The 12,285-nt window shown below is 39.3% G+C and overlaps 1 protein-coding gene across 11 annotated transcripts in view; it reads left to right on the top strand.

The window, feature by feature from the left end:
- The window catches only part of PRKAG2 (protein kinase AMP-activated non-catalytic subunit gamma 2), a 251,486-nt gene that overhangs the window by 170,990 nt on the left and 68,211 nt on the right, over nucleotides 1-12,285 (top strand). The window lies entirely within an intron of this gene.

The raw sequence follows: 12,285 nt of genomic DNA, 5'->3' as shown, positions 1-12,285 counted from the left end.
GCGCCTGTAATTCCAGCTATGTGGGAGGCTATGGCAGGAAGATCACCTTAGCCCAGGACTTTGAGGTTGCAGTGAGTTACAACCATGCCACTGCACTCCAGCCTGGGCTACACAGCAAGACCCTGTCTCAAAACAAAAACAAAACAAAACAAAAACACTGTGTGATGTTAGAGGAAAAGCCTCAAGATTAACACAAATACTTGCCCATTGCCTTTTTATAATGTGGTAGAAGCTAATATAAAGAACCAGTAGTTCTAGGGACTCAGAGCATAGTCAGCATTTAGCTTGTTGGCCTGACTTAAATGGAGGCGAAGTGCAAGCCATGCCTCTCCTGAACAAAGCAAAGTCGATTTTTTATTTTTCTGAGAAATAGAGGCAGGACGCAGAAACAGCAGTAGAACAGGAATATGTTGCCTGGATAAAACAAACACAAGTAACAACAAAGGGTCCAAAACAAAATCATAAAGAGACTGCTTTTTACATAAACCACCTAGACCAAATGTCACAAGATAGAGTTGTATTTACAAATATATTTCATTGAACAGAGTGCATAGAAAAGGTCAAATTTCATTTCTGTTCAAAGAGCACCGTAACAAGTTAGTTTGGATCACGGTTGGCTGTGCGGTCACCAAATCCCCTCACTACTCAAGGGTCAGCGGGATTTCATGCAGCTCAGGGTGGCACCAGAAATCCTGTGACCATCAGTTCGTTTCATTCCCTTCCCCTCCAGTCTGAGTTAAATTCTGAAATGACTCAGAAGATCATTATCAGCCAGCGACTAGCAGATTCCAGCTTAGTCCTATAATACAAATGGGCAGGAGTCAAATAATGTGAGCCGGCTCCTCATTCGTCTACACCAGAAATTCCTGATGGGATGCTGATAACAGGTTCTGCCAGGTGCTTAGCGACAGTAGCTACAGGTTAGTTTAAAATCATCTTATAACATGTTCCTCATTAAAATGTTTGGGATAATCCTATTTTATAATGTTTCTGCATGTGTTCTCACCTCAATGCTGAATTAGATCAGCCACACTGGGTGGCAAATAATTTATGAAAATGTCATTTTCAGTCTTCAAATAATCTTCAGTGGACTTGGGAAATGCATAAAACAACTCTTTATAGGTGCCCTGGAATCTGTGGAATAAATTTTCCACCATTCTTTGAATATAATATTGTTTATTCTTCTTCTCTACAAATAAAAACAAGCACTCATCACGTTTGATTTCTTAAAGCAAACGCAGGTGCTCTTTCCCATGCTCACAGTCCAGTATGCTTAGTCTCTTCTGCCTGGTTTCTAGGTTATGAGATTAGGGATTTCAGACCCACTTGTTGATGCCTATTCTGGGCCAGCCGTACACTATTTCAGCTCATTCTCATGCCAGCCCTGCAAAGGAGGTATTATCATCTCCATCTTGCACATTAAGAACTAAGGTTTAGGAAAATAAAATCTGCTTGAGATTTTATGACTAGTAAATAGTAGAGACATGATTCAAATAGAGTCCTACCTTTGAGATCCATGTTCTTCTCGCCTTACTAAACAGCAGCCCCCAAGCCAAGAGCAGCACCTGTGCTGAGCCAAGACGGTACCAGGCGCACAGCACACGTTGGCACGAGGCTCAGAGACCGAGGTGCCGAACAGTCCCGGGGCCGGTGTGTGCGCAGTGGGCCTCAGAGCCCGAGCTGCTGAATGAGGAAAGGCATCAAAGCTCAAAACGCGTCTCATTCCCAGAGACGCTGTGTAGTTTCTTCATTTTGCGTATGCTCTGGTCACATGTTTTGACTTTGAGATTGTTCTTTGAAATCTTAATTAAAATCAATAATAACTAATAAATTCCCTTTTGAGATTTTTACCTTTGCATTTTTGAATTCCATAATGTTACTTGAATCAAACTACTGATCCAATAGAATCAAGTCACCTTCCATTCCTAAATCAGGAAACAACACCAAAAGAGAAGACCTGTGTTTGCTTTCTCTACACATTCTGTCCTCAATACTGGCACCCCTTTACCTAGACCCTAACAAATAGATCCAATCCTTCAAAGATCTATGCTTAGCTAGATGTATTGATGGACTAAGATACTGTCATATAAAATGCAAGAAAGCATGAAGCGTATTTTGTATTATCATCCTTTTTCAATTTTTAGTTATTTCCAGTTTTTTATGACTCAGCAGATAATACATTTATAGTTCTCTATGGCCGTAATAATCAATGATGTACTTATAATTTTTTAAACTTAATTACAACAATAAAACACAATATAGTGTTGCTAAAATTTCAGGTTTAAAAAATTTAGACTGAATTTTTCGTCATCATAGTTTATTCACTGACAAAAATTCCAGAGTTTAAAAAGTACATCATCATTAGCCATATTGCAACTAATCAAATTTATAAAATAAAGTTTGTGTCTGACTATTGCCATATCACAGAGAAATAACTAGATGGATTTTCACCAGATCCGGGTGGTGTGTTTGAGATGGTCTGACTCAAGATTTAGGCTACGTGGGGTGTGACGACAATTTATTAAGTGTTTACTAGGTGCTGACACTGTTATAGGTGTTTTGTGTGTAATTAACTCACATATTCCTTACCTCTCTGTGACATAGGTACTGTTATGATCCCATTTTACAGATGCGGGAACTGAGGCACAGACAGCTTCCTGGGTGTGTGGCCCATGCAGGTGCACAGCCCCTGTGTTTGGGAGGGCTCTGCTCTTCATTTCATGCTCCAATTTTATCACCTTGAAATTCTTAATTTTTGAACAAGGGTCCCTGCATTTTCTTTTTGCTCTAGGCCTGGCAAATTATGTAGCCAGTCCTGGAGGTTAATACCTTGCTCAGGCCGATACGAAGCCTAGGTAGTCTGTCCAGAATCCACACTCCTTACCATCGCTAAACTGCCCTAAGAGAGTAAGTTCTAGTCCAAGGGAGGCTGCTAAGCCGCAGAGCAACTGCAGGTTTCTTGTCTGTAGAGCAACTCTGCCTGGTGTGTGTTAGGGTGTAGCAGCGGGGAGTGACTAATGATGGCTAATGACTCTTAGAGGATAGTATTTATTGGGTTATTTTAAAGAGGAAAATGGAAAAAGCAGAGCCTAGCAGCGTAGTCATGGGCCAGATACCTCCCAAATGGCACCACAAGGCTGCCCAGAGATGGGGCACTCTTTAATTTCTCTGATTTGGGGTCCTTTCAGAGTATAAAACTATAGTTGTCCTTTTCTGAATAATACCCAAGGAAACAACAAAGTAGAAAAATAAAAATATAATGATCTGTTCACATAGTTCCTGAGTAATACCTGTGATTTGGGCCGCTCTCCTCAGGTTAACCGTGGGAATATTTCATTTTCAAGAGTGAATTCGGCCGGGCGCGGTGGCTCACGCCTGTAATCCTAGCACTCTGGGAGGCCGAGGTGGGCGGATCGTTTGAGCTCAGGAGTTCGAGACCAGCCTGAGCAAGAGCGAGACCCCATCTCTACTAAAAATAGAAAGAAATTATATGGACAGCTAAAAATATATATAGAAAAAATTAGCCGGGCATGGTGGTGCATGCCTGTAGTCCCAGCTACTCGGGAGGCTGAGACAGGAGGATCGCTTGAGCTCAGGAGTTTGAGGTTGCTGTGAGCTAGGCTGACGCCATGGCACTCACTCTAGCCTGGGCAACAAAGTGAGACTCTGTCTCAAAAAAAAAAAAAAAAAAAAAAAAAGAGTGAATTCAACAACATATCCTGAGCTGCTTTGACGCTTCTCCTCCTCCCGTATTTGGTCTCAATTTACCGTCTCCAGCACTTTCTCTGCTATCAGAGTATAGTAACAGCGTAGGGGAAGAATGACAAGGCACAGCAGCCTGTCCCTTCACTCTGCAGGTGCCCAGAGCGAATTCCTTCTCCTTCAACGCTAGGTAATCGCTCTGCTCTGCTCTCCGGCCTAAGATGCTGCACCCCTGCCAGCTCCGCCAGTTTCGGTCGTGTCTGTGTCGTATCTGTTCTCCCGGCTGCTCCCACCGGGGCACCTCGTTTGTGGACCAGCCTGCGCTGGCGACCTGAAAGCCACACTGCGGTTCTTGGGAAGGGAGCTGATGTATAGGTTAGGGAGGGGGAGGGGGACGGGAGAGAGGAGAAAGGCCCTGAGTTGCTGGGGATAATGAAGATTTTAAGGAAAATCTTGTAATTAATTGTTTAAAAAAAAAAGAAAAAGCTAACTTTAAACACAATTCTGGACCACTACAGGAAACAATACTAATTAATCAAAGCTTAATTCTCAAGTTGCATTCTTTTTAGAAGAGTTATAAAACAGAATAGAATACTAAGACTAAGCCACAGTTTTTGAACCCAAGGCAACAAGAAGGTGTGGACAAAGGCCTTTGATAAATAACCAGCCAACTTCAAGAAGCTTTGGAGGTATTTACAGCCACACCAGGCAGCTTTTGTCACCCTGTCAATGTTCTTTCCCTGGCTTCCCTTCACCTCCATAAAGACTTCATTGCTGTCCTTAAAGGCTTGCTTTGATGAGTGCTTCTATTTTTAGTTATTCTTCTTGAAAAACTCGCTCTCAACCGAAATAGGGGCCTGAGGACTCCAGCTTGCCGACACCAGCTCCTGGGAAGCCAGGGTGTGAGTTCCTTTGAAAGTTAATTCAGGACCCCAGACCCTGGCCCTCAGAGCGGACAAGTTTGCTTTCTGAGTACTCACGGCGTGGAAGGGGTGGGCAGGGTTTTCTCCTAAGCCTTGTCCTCACCACGCGGTGATCTGACGTGAAGATGTACTTCTTTGAGACACAGTTAAATGTGGGGAGAGGCTCTCCCTCTCCTTGGCAATGTATCATCAGCTAATGGCCATCGTGTGACTATTTCAAAATGATTGGTTTATTTGTCCAGAATCAGACAAAGCAAACCCCAGTATTTATAAAACGCAAAGAAATTCTTCTCATTTTGAAGGCACTATGGTTTAATAGATCTAAGACAATGATAATAATTTTTAAACAGGTAAAATTATATCATATATGAGGGCATTTGTCATTGTGAGTAGGGTTCGATCTCTTTTTACGAATAGAAATTTGACATGTTTCTGTCATTATAAGTATGTGAAAGGGCTGAGCTGATTGGACTCGTCCTGTAGGGAGAAGTGCAGGAAGTCTGTAAGATTAAACACAGAGCTTCCAGATCACTCCTGTCAGTCACCTTCTTCATCTTCCTGACCATGATCGGGACCCTGGTAGCCTGAGGCTGTGCAGGTTGTCGGAGTGCTGGGTGGGAGTAACTAAACTTTGTGTTTTGTTAATTATCCATAACTCACTTTATGAGGACAAGTTTTATCCTATTTTTGAACTGAAGGTGATTCAAGTTATATTAGTCAACACCAGAGTAGCTTAAAGTGCCTTGCACTTTAAAATATGTATACGGAAAGGTGTTTAGGCAAAATGCTAATTTTTTTAACAAGCAAATTTCATAGTAAGCCCCACCCCCGTGGTACCTTTGGTGGTTTTTTTTTTTCACTTGTTTCCAGAAAATAAAATTGATTAATTTAAAATAGGAAATTAATAGTCTATATTAAAGCATTTTTTAGCTATTTAAACATTAGGTCAAAAGAAAGCCTGAGAGTTCTCATCAGAAAATAGTCAAGAACCAAAATGTACTTGCATTTTGAAAGATTTTTTTTTAAAATAGTTTGCCGCCTGGTCTATATAAGACATTTTTATTGTCTGATTGTGTCTGTAGGAGTCACTTCCACATGTTCACTAAATTATAGTCCTTGTTGCTTCTTCATGCCGTCAGTGACCCTAAAAATTGGCAAATGCCCACAATGTAGGAAAATGCAATGTATGCATTTTTTAGGTACATTTTTATCTTGGTGGATTTGGGAGATTTGGGGTTATTTTGAAAATATATACTCTTTCCTAAACTATGAAAAAAAGAGGCTGCTAATAATCATTTTCTAAAAATGAAAGCAATTAGGGTAAAGACTTCAATATTCAAGTTTGAAATAACAACCTTGCCCTCAGTTCAATATCTTTTGAGTTGTGTGTTTCTTCCCTTTTACTTAACATAAATGAGGGCATTGGTTTTACGCACTCAAAAAAACCTCTGTAGCCTACCCTCTCCCCTTGCGAATCTTTTCTTTCTTTGCAATCTGTGGATAAACTACCTTGCTTTGTTTTGCTAAAGCCAGGCCAGCCATAGCTTAGCCTTTCTTTTTTTTAATTTCAATCATAGCAATTTTTTTCACGTTGAAAAAACTACTAATGATATGGTTGGGATAAAGGGAACAGGACTTCTTGGCTTACAAAAGGTAATATAAATTTGGATTATAGCTCTACTGGGCTCTACTATGATGATTAAGGTTTTTTCTTTTAATAATCAAAGTGAGTTGTGCAATAAAAATGGAAAGAAATGCCTACCTAACATAATCTAGGGGCATTAAATCTAGAGAAAAGGAGGAAAGGGGTATTTCCTTTAACTTGTGTTATTTAATAGTACATGAGTTATTTCTGAGCGTTAGGTGTTGCTATTGTGTGATTCAGCAGTTCTCAAATTGGTTGGTCTCAGGACCCTTTTATGCTTGTAATTACTGAGGCCCAAGGGCTTTTATTGGTGTGGGCTGCATCTATGAATATTTACCATATTAGAAATTAAAACTGAGAAGTTTTAAAATATGTATTAATTTATCTAAAAAGGTCACTAATAAACTCATTACATATTATCATAAATATATTTTATAAAAAATAAAAAGTAGTGAGAAAAGTGGCATTGTTTCACATTATTGCAAATTTTTTTAATGTCTGGGTTAAAAGAATCCAATGGGATTCTCCTATCTGCTTCTGCATTCGATTTGTTGCCATATGTTGTTTTGCTTGAAGTACACGAAGGAAACCCAGCCTTACACACACAGCCAGTTAGAAGAGGGAGGGGTATTTTAATAGCCTCTTAGATAATTATGGATAGCCTTCTTGACAAGTGATAGTGTTTTCTTGTCTTTTTCTTTAATTGACAAATAATAATTGTGTATATTTATGGGGTACAATGTGATGTCATAGTATATGTATGCATTGCAGAGTGATTCAATCAAGTTAACATGTCTATCACGTCACATACTTATCATTTCTTTGTGGTGAGAACGTTTAAAATCTTAGCAATTTTGAAATACACAATACATTATTATTAACGATAGTCACCATTCTGTGCTATCGATCACTAGAACTTACTTCTCCTGTCTAACTGAAACTTCATACTCTCTGACCAACATCTCCCCTTCCCTGTTCCGCCCCAACCCCTGTCTCTGGAACCCTCCATTCTACTCTCTGCTTCTCTGAGTTCGACTTTTTAAGATTCCACACATAAGTGAGATCGTGCAGTATTTGTCTTTCTGTGCCTGGCTTATTTCACTGAGCAAGTCATTTGTGACATCATGGCTGATCCTGGAGAACAAGTGTTAGTTTCCTAAAGGTTGGTTACAGCGTCAAATCTGATGCCGTATCTATGAACTTTTCATAGTCTATTTCACTGTCTATTATGTTAAAATTCATCAATCTATATTGTACTTTGAATAGATCTTTCACCCATGCATTGGTCATTTGGAAAATATTGGGTCACTCACTGATTTATACAGGTCTTCCAAATGTGAACACATCTCATTATACAATATCCAAAACACATTTATCAATAACACCACTTATCTTCCCAGAGAAGTCTCTGAGTATTGGGAAGCTGTCAAGCTCATTGTGGCAGATCCAAGGTTTCCAAAATTCTAATTTTTGCCCAAAAACTCAAATTTTATCATTGGCAGCAAATATGTCAGCTGTTTTCCTTGAAGCAACAGCTCAGTTTGTTCATTTTTGTCTATCGAATACCCAGTCCAAATAACCATGGTTTTTCAGGGTTTCATTTAAAAAGCTCCTCAGTTGAACACACATTTTCCTCAAGAATACCATCATACTTTGGTATACAATAGAAACATTGTATGTATGCTTCTTTTTTCATCTCACAGAATATTAAAAAGACATCATGTACTCAAGGGTTGAGATTTAATAAAAGGAATAAATTTTATTGCATCTAAGACATTCCTAAGTGACACTGGCTTTGGCACTGAGGTAAGGCACTGTGTTAGTTTCTTAAAGGTTAGTTACAACGTGGAATCTGATGCCATACCTATGAAATTTTCATCTTCTATTTCATTGTCTATTATGTTAAAATTCATCAATCTATATTGTACTTTGTGACCGACAACATTTCCTGTAACTCATGTCATATACACATGACTAAATCCTTCAACCAAGAGGTGTCAGAAGGTATGCACACAATTTCTTTATTAGTCTATGATCATAAAAAAATAAGAAAAAAATCTTGTCCACTACTCACACACACACATATATAAGACAAGTTTCTTGAAACAATCTTTAGCCTCAACAACCTACAATGCAAATTTATTTTTCTATCATAATATATTTCATTTCAAAACAAAGTATTATTCTATAGTTGTTGACCCATTAAATTAATTTCATGACCTATGAGTGGGTCAGAGTTTATGGTTTTAAAAAAAATGGTTTAGACTTTCATTTCTATGAGAAACAGCCCAGTTTCTCCTATTCCAATCATAGTAAGTGTGCTTGTGTTGCAGTTACTAGGGTCACTTCTTGTTAAATCCAGTGTCTCCTCTCTTTCATCCTTTGCGAAGACACCAGCTCCTGATTGCAACACTCTCCTCCCTTTGCCTTGTGAGCACCGCTGTGGGGTGCAGGATGATTTCAGGTGCTACGAGGACGGACATTTTATAGCTACATTTTTGTGTATCAGGCAAAAAATATATCTAGAACAACAAACCTATGATTTCATGGAATTGTTGCCTAAGACAAGACTAGTGGTTTTGCTTAAAGTCAATTTGAATAATCATGTAGGTTGTATAGGGATGTGATAAAAATGGCACCTGCCTGAAGTTTGGGAAGCGCAGCTGATGAATCCGGAACCTCTGTCATTCTTCCCCGGCACAATCCATGCCACCCACTCCTCTTCTCCCCCGAATCATGCTCAGAGCTGCTCTCATGACATACCAAACGTACTTCTTTGGACAGGCAATTAATATATGAAATTTAACAAATTTATCACAGCATTTCCCCTTTATTCATGCCTCAAACAGGCCCTCTTTATCCCTTTTCCCTGATATTTACAGTCTCTTCTCTATTCATTTCCTAATCCACAAATTCCAAAGTATTCTCATCTCTGTGATACCTCTCAGACTTGCTCACTTAATTTTTGCATTCATTGTAAAGAAATCGTCAATGTTCTTGTTAATTCCAGGCTCTCCCACACCCAACCTTCTCTACTCTACTCAGATATTCAATTTCTTGTAGTGTCAAAAGTGATATGAAGATATCTACATTCACTTCTTACATCCTGTCATATGAAGTCTGACTCCCTTCCTCTAGCCCCCAGTGGTCTCTGTCTTCCCTGAGCTGCTCCGCAAGAACCTCCCCTCTCAGATGGTCCGTCCCGAGCAGCCCACCGTCAGGGCTTCTCCTCCAGCACAGCCACCGCGTCAGTGCCCTCCTTTCCTTGCTGCCCTCAAAGTCTGCCTCAATACGTCTCCGCAGGAAACCTTCCTCTCTAAGGACTCCTTCGCATTTATGGACACTATGCAGTTGCTAGTTTTTAAATTTAAACTACTTTCGTAATTTTTTACAGTGTGACATATGGAGAACTCTGGTTTCCACAATTAGATCATAACCTCCACCTAATTAGAATACAACCTCCTGAGGGCAGTGCCTCTATCTGATATAATACCCAAATGGCACCTAGGATGCTTTTGGTTGCAAAGCAATAGAAAACTCCAACCCAAACTGGCTTGAAGGGTAAGGACATCTGTTGTCTCATACCTATAGGTCCAGAGGCAGGATAGGCCTCAGGCAAGGTGGGACACAGGCCTGCTCAAAGCTGTCACCAAGGACCCAAGTTCTCCCTCTTAGCAAGAGCTTCACCTGAAGGCTGGTCCTCAGTAGCAGTCACGGCTACATGTTTACTTGTAGCAAGGACGGGGCATGGGCGGGGATGTGCCACATGCGTGTGGGACCTGGCTCTCTCTAACCCTAGGTCCTCCCATTAAGGCCATGGGAGAGATTGTCACCATCACAACTCACGTAAGGAAAAGGTGTATACTGCAATGAAAGTCAGATTATCCTAGGAAGGAAGGTAGAGGAAAGGGAATGGATGCCAAGTAGGCAACCCAGAGTACCACTATAGCCTGGTTATGCTGTGCGCACACGGAGGGTATGAGGGTCGGCAATCAAGCCTAAAGTAGCAAATATATATCCATGTAGACAGATACATATACTCATATATAATATTATCTATGTAATCCATAATATTACATATTTATGTATAACATAATACATTTTACATATGCATCTGAATCAAGGAATAAATAAAATGATATCTTTAGGCAAGAATCAGAGTGTACATATAATGCATTAAACACATAAATATAGCTAAAATTATATAATATCAGAGAATTGCAAAACAAAGAATTAAAAGTAAGAGACACTAGATGACATGACTATTTATGTAGAAAATCCTAAGTAATCTACAAAACAACCACTAGAACTTACAAGTGAAGTTAGTAGGGTCACAGAATATAGGACTAATATACAAAAATCAATGGTATTTTTATATGCTAGCAGCAGCAAACAATTGGGAAATGAAATATTAAAGACAATTTTATTTAAATGAGCATCAAAAAATATAACATACTTAGGAATAAATTTAACAAAAGATATGTAAGACTTCTACACTAAAAACTACAAAAGATGGCTGAGAGAAATCAAAAAAGACCTAAATAAATGGAGAGATATACTGTGGTCTTGGATTGGATGACTTAAAATTGTTAAGATGTCAGTTCCTCCCAAATTGACTTATAGGTCAAACACATCTCAGCCAAAACTCCAGTAGGTTTGTTGTTGTTGTTGTTGTTTTTGAGACAAGGTTTCGCTGTGTGGCTTGGGCTAGAGTGCAGTGGCATCATCACAGTTCACAGCAACCTCAAACTCCTGAGTTTAAGCCATCCTCCTGCCTCTGCCTCCTGAGTAGCTGGGACTACAGGCGTCTACCACCATGCCCCTCTGATTTTTCTATTTTTTTATAGAGACAGGGTCTCACTGTGTTGCTCAAGTTGGTCTGGAACTCCTGGCCTCAAGCAATCCTCACGCTTCGGGCTCCCAAAGTGCCAGGATTACAGGCGTGAGCCCACCGTACCCAGTTATTTTTTTTTAATTCTAAAACATAGAGTTGACTCTTGAACAATGTAGGGGGTTAGAGGTGATATATGACTTTTGACTCTCCAAAAACTTAACTCCTAATAGCCTACTGTTGACTGGAAGCCTTACCGATAACGTAAACAGCTGATAAACACATATTGTGTACGTTGTATGTAGGATATACTGTATTCTTACAATAAAGTAAGCTAGAGAAAAGAAAATGGTATTGAAAAATCATAAGGAAAGTATACTTACTGTTCATTAAGTGGGAAGTGGATCATCATGAAAGTCTCCGCCCTCGTCGTCTTCATGTTGAACACACTGAGGAGGAGGAGGAGAAGGGGTTGGTCTTGTCTCAGAGACAGAAGAAAATCTGGGTATAAGTGGACTCACGCAATTCAGACCCTGTTGTTCAAAGGTCAACTGTACGTGGAAACATAAAGGACTTAGAGAATTCAAAGCAATTTTTAAAATGAAGAACAAAGTTGGAGAATGTTCACTACCTTATTTCAAAGTTTATTATAGAGTTACAGTAGTCAAGACAGTGTGGTCATGAGGAAAGCATAGATATTGCTCAATGAACAAAATGCAGCCCAGAAATAGACCCCCACATATAGAGTCAATTGATTTTAGATAAAGGTGCTAAGGCAATTCAATAGGGAAAGTAAAATCTTTGCAACATGCAATGTGGATTTCAGTATGGAGAAAAGAAAAGGAAGCTCCACCCTTACCACACATCATAATAAAAAATTAAATCAAAATGGATATAGGTCTAAATGCAAAAGTCAAAATATACAGTTTCTAGAAGGGAACATTGAAGAAAATCCTCACCACCTTGGGAGGGACGTAAAGATTTCTTAGGAGACAAAAACCTTGAGCCATAAACAGATAAATTGGATCTTATCAAATTAAAAACTTTTGTTGTTTGAAAGATATGGTTAGGAATATGAAAAGGCAAGCTACAGAAGGGGAGAAAATATTCACAATACATGTATCTGACAAAGGACTTGCATCCTAAATATACTTTTAAAAACTTATTGTATTATGTATTATTGA

This window comes from Eulemur rufifrons, chromosome 29, assembly GCF_041146395.1.
Source record: "Eulemur rufifrons isolate Redbay chromosome 29, OSU_ERuf_1, whole genome shotgun sequence".
In the NCBI taxonomy this organism is placed as follows: Eukaryota; Metazoa; Chordata; class Mammalia; order Primates; family Lemuridae; genus Eulemur; species Eulemur rufifrons.
This window is presented reverse-complemented; position numbering and strand designations above follow the sequence as displayed.